Here is a 7,661-nt window from a genome sequence, read left to right on the forward strand (position 1 = left end):
ACAGGAATATTTCTGTGTAATAGCATCTTTTGACTGAATAAATGTTTCCACTTAATGAGAAAATGCATTGGCACCATTTCTGGAAACTGCCTACTTTTTTCAATTCTCCTGCTGTTTCTACACTTCAATATTTTCTTTATAGGCATTAATTTGTATGCCAGTGTGGTACTGGATTGACAGGTAAATTACCCTTTAAAAACATTAAGAATATTCACCAGATAAACTATTATACTAAAGTAAATCACAGAGCTCATTTTTTTTTACCTTAGTCATGAAAAATATTATTTTTTAATCTACAATGGAAATGAGCATAAATTATAACATCATTTTAAAAAGAGATTCCCCCTCCCCTATGAAACAATATGTAAAAAAGCCAAACTCTGAAAAAGAAAATAACTAACTTCTGATTCTCCCCTTTTGAAATCAGTATACACAACCTCAAATTAGCTGCAAAATCTTTGTATATGACCCAGGCAATAAAATATACACCAAATGTTACCTTTGATCTTCCAGAAAGCTCTATTTGTGAATTTGGCTGTGGTGTCTGCCAAATATAATTTAGGGTTTGTACTAGATTTTCTTTCCCTTGTAACATGTTTTATTGCACTTGCAAAAGAGATTCACAACCACGTCTTCTCAAAGCAAGTATTAGACTGGCAATTAGAAGGTAGTCTATTAGATTACAGGAGTGCTTCAATTTGGTCACAAGTAAAAAGCTTGAAAGAGTTTCTTTAGATGTTTCCATTCAATTTCTGAAGAATTTATGTTCTATTAATTATTGAAATAAAGTTGTTGTAATACTTCTGTAGAGTTATAGTCCTACATAGTTATATTTCCATAAAATTTTAGTTATATTTATATTTAAATGTATTTATATAAATTTCAATAATATTTATAAAAATACTGCTAATCAGACATTTTTAATACTTACTAGGTACCTTTACATATATTAGTTAGAACAAAATAATGTGATAAGTAACAATATCATTCTCACTGTATTATACAAAAATCTAGGGTTCAGCTGAGGTACAAAAACAAGGTAATGTAAATTTTGGCCTTTTTGTATTCTACAGATAATTACTATTTACATATATGGGTTGAAATGTAGTACTGTGTCTACTAATGATAAATCCTATACCAGGTAAGCCATTTACAATTAAAACGTGAGAAATATATATTCTAAAACCTTTAATTTAACTTGTACTAGCTTACTTAATATGTTTACTTAGTATCTTCACAATCATTTATCATCTTTCACTTCTGTTTTCCTAAATGTAATTTAGTATAAAGAAAAGAAAAAAAGATTGATATTAATACTGTAAAGAGACATCATACTTACCTATCAATTCCCTCAAATGCATTTCCAAAATATGTGAGTAAATACAAATATAGAACCATACATTTATATACATCATGCTCATAATATCATTTTGCTTTAAGTAGCAGCTTATCAAGTATATGTTGGATACAATGATCCCAACTCTATTTCTAACAAGAAAGGTGGACTCAACCATCTCATCTCCCCTAGAATTTTGTTTTTACCTCTTTTAAACATGAACAAGAATTAATTCAATTTTTATTATAGCGATTTTATTGAAACACTATTTGCTTTTAAATATCAACTGTTTACACATTAATAACTTTTTATACTTACAAAACTTTCTAATTAGTTTTTCTCAAAAATTATTCCTTTAAATTTTATTTAGAAAGCTAATATTTGTAGAAAGTGTAAAAACAGGGTATAAACTCATTTACATATTAAAGTATAATATATTTTGTCATTTTACAATCCTAAGAGGTGGAAATTAATACTGATCTGTATAGCAATTAACTTTCATAAGAACATGGTTTTTATTCACACTGATAAATTGTGTCCAGGTAATATTAATGTGAAAATATTCATGGACTAGTGCTAGTTAATTGTTTTAGAACATTGCTTGTGCTTTTTGGATGTGACCATGTTAATATACATGTCAAGCCCCAACTCCTGTCACAAAAGAGTAGTCTCTGGAAAGTACCTCATGAGTTCATTTGGGACCTCAGAAATAGTATCTCTCAGGAATAAAGATGAACGAGAAATATAGCAACACTCACAAGGACTGAAACCCAGTTTTAAGCACCTTAATTTCTTAGTTGATTAAGGCGATGTCCCTCTCAAATCTTTTGTACCTGCCTAGGTACAAAAGCAATTTATTTCTGGAGAGAACTCAAAACATCCAGAAGCTCTAATAATTTTGATAATTTATCATACATAGAATCATATAATTAATGCAAAAATTATCAAATAAAAAATAAGAAAAATTTTAAAAGTCAATATAAACAGACCTAGAATAAATACAGATATCAAACAGAGGTTTTAAATTGGCTATACCTAATATGTTTAAGATACAAGTGACAATATAGAGAACTCTGGAAAATGCCAAGAATGTTTTTTTAACAATCAAGTAGAATTTTTAAAAATAAAAGTATACATATAATGGATACAATTTGGTATTCATTGCATGGCATTACCATTGGATTAAACCCAGCTGAATTAGTGGATTGCAAGTAGGTAGAAAATGTTCAGAAAGAAAAATAGAGACATAAAAGAACAGACAAAATACCAAGAACTATGTAAGGAAAATAAGGTTACTTGGTAAAATGTTCCAATATACATTTAATCAGAGCCCTAAACATATAAAAGTGAAAACATTAGATAGCAATATCTGATATAATAACAGTAAAAAATTAGTAAAAGTAAAAATTGAAGATAGTCATTAAATTACAAAGTCAAAAAATTGCAAAATATAAATAATAAATGCAGAGAAAATCACACCTGGATATATCACAGTGAAACAAAAGAGAAAAATTAAATAAAATCTACAGGCAGAAGATAGTAATATTGCATGTTCAAGTACCTATGGAATACAACCATCACATAGAATTCTATACTCATCCAAAATTTGATTCAAAGCAGAAAGCGGATGGTGTCTTGTCACCGTCGACGAGACAGATACAGCTTCTGTTCATTTCAATATCTGAGCAGTCAAGGCAGCAGCAGAGTAATTAAAACAGCAAGTGTCATAACAAAACTTTCCTCTATGCATTGTTTCTTTTTAATACACTGACAGAGGGAGGCGCCAAGATGGGGTACTAAAAACCACTTGTGTGCAATCTTCTCATGAAAAGGAAACAAAAGAGCTAGTGAACACTGACTTGGCATGCTGGTCATCTGAGAAACCACATGGAAATCAATCAAGGCAGCAGGGGGACACAGAGAGCAGAGAGGAGTCAAGCTGGGCACTGGCCTGTCTGGGCTCAGTGGAAGCCGGGAGATCCTCCCCAACACAGGAAAAGGTAAATGAATGAAATCTGCTCTACTGGGACAAATGCAAGACTGAGAATGGGAGAAAGCAACAGCCACATCCCTCACTCCACCCACGGAGCTTCTAGGCTGAGGCAGAGAGCCACTCGGATGTTCTGCAGGGACAACTCTCAAGTTCACAGGGACCTCTGTATGCCTTGAGTCCCAGAGTAGACAACCACCAGCACTATAGCCCTAGGAGAGGTCGCAGTTAAGGTGCTGGGGAGAAGTAAGATTGTTCTACCCAATTTCACCAGACAGGGCTTGGCACCAGCTTTCAGCCCAGTGGTCCCTCTTCTTCCTGATCTCATTCTGTAGCTGCAGCTTCTTGTTGTCTTGGGAAGCATCCAGTGACAGGTTGGGCCACCTCACCCACCCCTGCCACAGGTAGCCAGGTGGGCAGAGCCTGCTAGAGTTTCTGGCTCTGTGGCCTGACTTCTGTGTGAACTCAGCAGGTGGGTGCAGCCTCCTCTTGTCCTGGAAAATACCTGGATGACAGGATGGGCAACCCCACCCACGCTCACCACTACTAGTCAGGTGGACAAAGCCTGCCAGAGCTTCCAGCCCAGCAGTCCCTCTTCTGTGTGGATTCTGCAAGAAGGCATGGCCTCTTGTCCCAGGAAAAACCTGGGTAGCAGGGTGGGTGACATCATCCACCTCTGACTACTATTAGTGAGGCAAACAATGTCTGCTTGAATTTTCTTCTCAGTGGTTCTGCTTCTGCTTGAATTTGCTGAGAGGTGTGGGGTCCTGATGTCCCATAAGCACCCGGACGGGGTTGGAAGCTCCACCATCCCTAGCCTCTTGTAGTCAGATGAGTCACACTCACTAAAGCTTCCAACCCAGTGGCTTCACTCCTCTCTGAACTCTGTGGACAGGTGTAACCCTGTGTTTCCCCAGGAAGCACCTGGACAACACCTTAGAGTTAACTTGGTAAGGATACAGCCTGTCTGCCAACTGTGACCCTGCTAGAGGAGCCCCATAGACAAGAACACCCAACAAAAGAAACATGGACACAGAAACAGCAATTGGAGGGGGCTCTTTGAAGACCCAGGAATGGACTAACATTAAGGCCAATTTATGGAACTCATAACACAATCAAATCCCCAAGGGCATCAAAGAAGACAAAAACTAAAATACCAAAACAAAACATACAAAGGACAGCAAATTCAAAGATTGAAGAAATATCAAATCACACAAATGATGAAAAAAACAGTACAAGAACTTGAGCAAGTCAAAAAACAACAACAACAAGAACAAAAAACCGTGCTTTTCATCTGCAAACGACTGCACTACTTCTCTAGTAATTGTTCTTAACCAGGCTGAGATGTTTGAAATGTTATAAATAGGATTCAGAATATGGATAAGAAGAAACATCACTGATTTTCAGGAGAATGTTGAAGTCCAGTGCAAGGAATCCAAGGAATAAAATAAAACAAAACAGGAGATATAAGACAATATGGCCATTTTAAGAAAGAAACAAACTTAACTGATAATACTGAAATACTTCAAGAATTTTATAATATAATTGCAGGTATTAACAGCAGAATCAACCAAGCTGAGGAAAGAATCTGAGGGTTCAAAGACCAGTTCTCCAAAATAATTGAGTCAGTCAAAATTAAGAAAAAAACCGAATAAAAATAGAATAAACCACTAAGAAATATGGGTTTACATAAAGGAACCAAAACTGTGATTCAATGGTGTCCCTGAAAGAGATAGAGAGAAAGCACGTAAATTGGAAAACATATTTGTAGATATTATCCATGAAAATTTCCCCAGCTTTGCTAGGGAGGACAACATTCAAATCCAAGAAATGCAGAGAACTTGTGTGAGATACCCTACAAGATGATCATCTCCAAGACATAGTACCTCATAAACCAACCCCAAAAACTAGCAGAAGACAAGAAATAACCAAAGTCAGAGCTGAATTGAATGAAATTGAGACATGAAATAACATACAAAAATAAATGGATCCTAAAGTGTGTCCTTTGAAAAGATAAAGAAGATCAGTAGACTACTAGCCATGCTAATAAAGAAAAAAAAGAAGATCTGAATAAGCACTATTGAAAAGGACAAAGGAGACATTACCAAAAATGTCATAGAAATAAACAAAATCCTCAGAGACTACTGTGAATACCTCCATGCAAACAAATGGGAAAACTTAGAAAGAATGAGTAAATTCTTGGAAACATACAACCTCCCAAGATTGAACAATAAAGAAATTGAAACCCTGAACAGACCAATAACAACTTCTAAAATTGAATTAGTAATAAAAAGCCTATCAACTAGAAAAGCCCAGTGGATCACAGCCAAATTCTATTACAGACATGAAAAAGAGCTGAGGCCATTTCAACTCAAACTATTCCAAAAAAAAAAAAAAAAAAAAAAAAAAAAAAAAACAATGTGAGGAGGGACCACACCCTAACTCATTGTATGAGGCCAGCATTATCCTGATACTAAAACCTGGCAGAGACATAACAACAAGAAAAATTTCCAGCCAATATCCTTGATGAAAATGGATTCAAAACTACTCAGCAAAACACTAGCAAACCAAATCTAGCATTATATCAAAAAGCTAATTCACCAAGAACAAGGGAGCTTTATACTTGCAATGCCAGACAGATTCAATATAAACCAGTAAGTGTGATTCATCGCAGACACAGAACTAAAAACAATAATAACAACAACAACAACCCTGCATAATCATTTCAATAGGTGTAGAAAAGGCTTTTGATAAAATTCAACATCCCTTAATGTTAAAAACACTCAAAAATCTAGGCATTTAAGAAACACAACTCTAAATAATAAGAGTCATCTGTGATAAACCCACAGCCAATATCATGCTGAATGGGCAAAAGCTGGAAGCATTCCTCTTGAGAACCAGAAGAAGACAAGGATGTCCACTCACACCACTACTATTCAACATAGTACTGGAAGTACTAGCCAGAGCAATTAGATAAGAGAAAGAAATAAAAGGCATTCAAATAGAAGGAGTGGAAGTCAAACTACCTCTGTTTGGAAACAAACAGAAAATACCTAGAAAATACCATAGTCTCTGACCAAAAGAGCTACAGAAAGAATAAAATACCTAGGAATACAGCTAAGCAGGGAGATAAATTATGTCTTCAATGAGAATTACAAAATACTGCTCAAAGATATCAGAGATGAAACAAAGAAATGGAACATTTCATATTCATGGATAGAATTAATATGGTTAAGATGACCATACTACCAAGAGCAATTTATAGATTCAGTGTTATTCCTATCAAACTACCAATGACATTATTCACAGAATTATAAAACTCTTTTAAAAGGCATATGGAACCAAAAAAAGAGCTCTAATAGCCAAGGTAATCAATCCTAAGCAAAAAAACAAAGCTGGAGGTATTATGCCACCCAACTTCAAATTGTACTAGGAGGCTGTGGTAATCAAACAGCATGATAGTGGTATGAAAACAGACACACAGAACAAAGGAACAGAACAGAGAGCCCAGGAATAAAGCTGCACACCTGCAATCATATGATTATTGACAAAGTCAACAAAAAATATCAATGGAGAAAAGACTTCCTGTTCATGAATGGTGTCGGGATAACTGGCTAGCCATATATAGAAGATTGAAGCTGAACCCCTTCCTTATGCCATATACTAAAATAAATTCAAAATGAAATTGATTAAAGACTAAAATGTAAGATCCATAACTGAAAGCAATTGCAACAAAAAATAAAAATTGACAAATGGGACCCAATTACACTAAACAGCTTCTGCGCAGCAATATAAACTATCAGCAGCGTAAACAGACAACATACAGAATGGGACAAATATTTGCAAACTACACATCTAATGAAGGTCTCATATGCAGACTCTGTAAGAAACTTACAGCAACAAGCAAAAAACAAATTCACTAAAAAATGAGCAAAGGACGTGAAAAGACACTTTTCAAAAGAAGAGGTATATGTTGCCAACAAGCACATGAAAAATGCTCAAAATCACTAATAATTAGAGAAATGCAAATCAATACCCTAATGAGATATCATCTCATACCAGTCAGGATGATTATTACTCAAAAGTCGGTAAATAGCAGATGCAGGTGAGGTTGCGGAGAAAATGGAATGCTTATACACTGCTGGTGGGAAGTTAAATTAGTTCAGCCATTGTGGAAAGCAGTGTGGTGATTTTTCAAAGAACTTAAATCAGAATTCTCATTATATCCAGCAATATCATTATTAGGTATATACCCAAAGGATTATAAACTGTCCTACCATTAAGACACAAAAACACACATGTTCATCATAACACTATTCACAACAGCAAATTCAC

The sequence above is a fragment of the Saimiri boliviensis genome, chromosome 3 (assembly GCF_048565385.1).
Source record: "Saimiri boliviensis isolate mSaiBol1 chromosome 3, mSaiBol1.pri, whole genome shotgun sequence".
In the NCBI taxonomy this organism is placed as follows: domain Eukaryota; kingdom Metazoa; phylum Chordata; class Mammalia; order Primates; family Cebidae; genus Saimiri; species Saimiri boliviensis.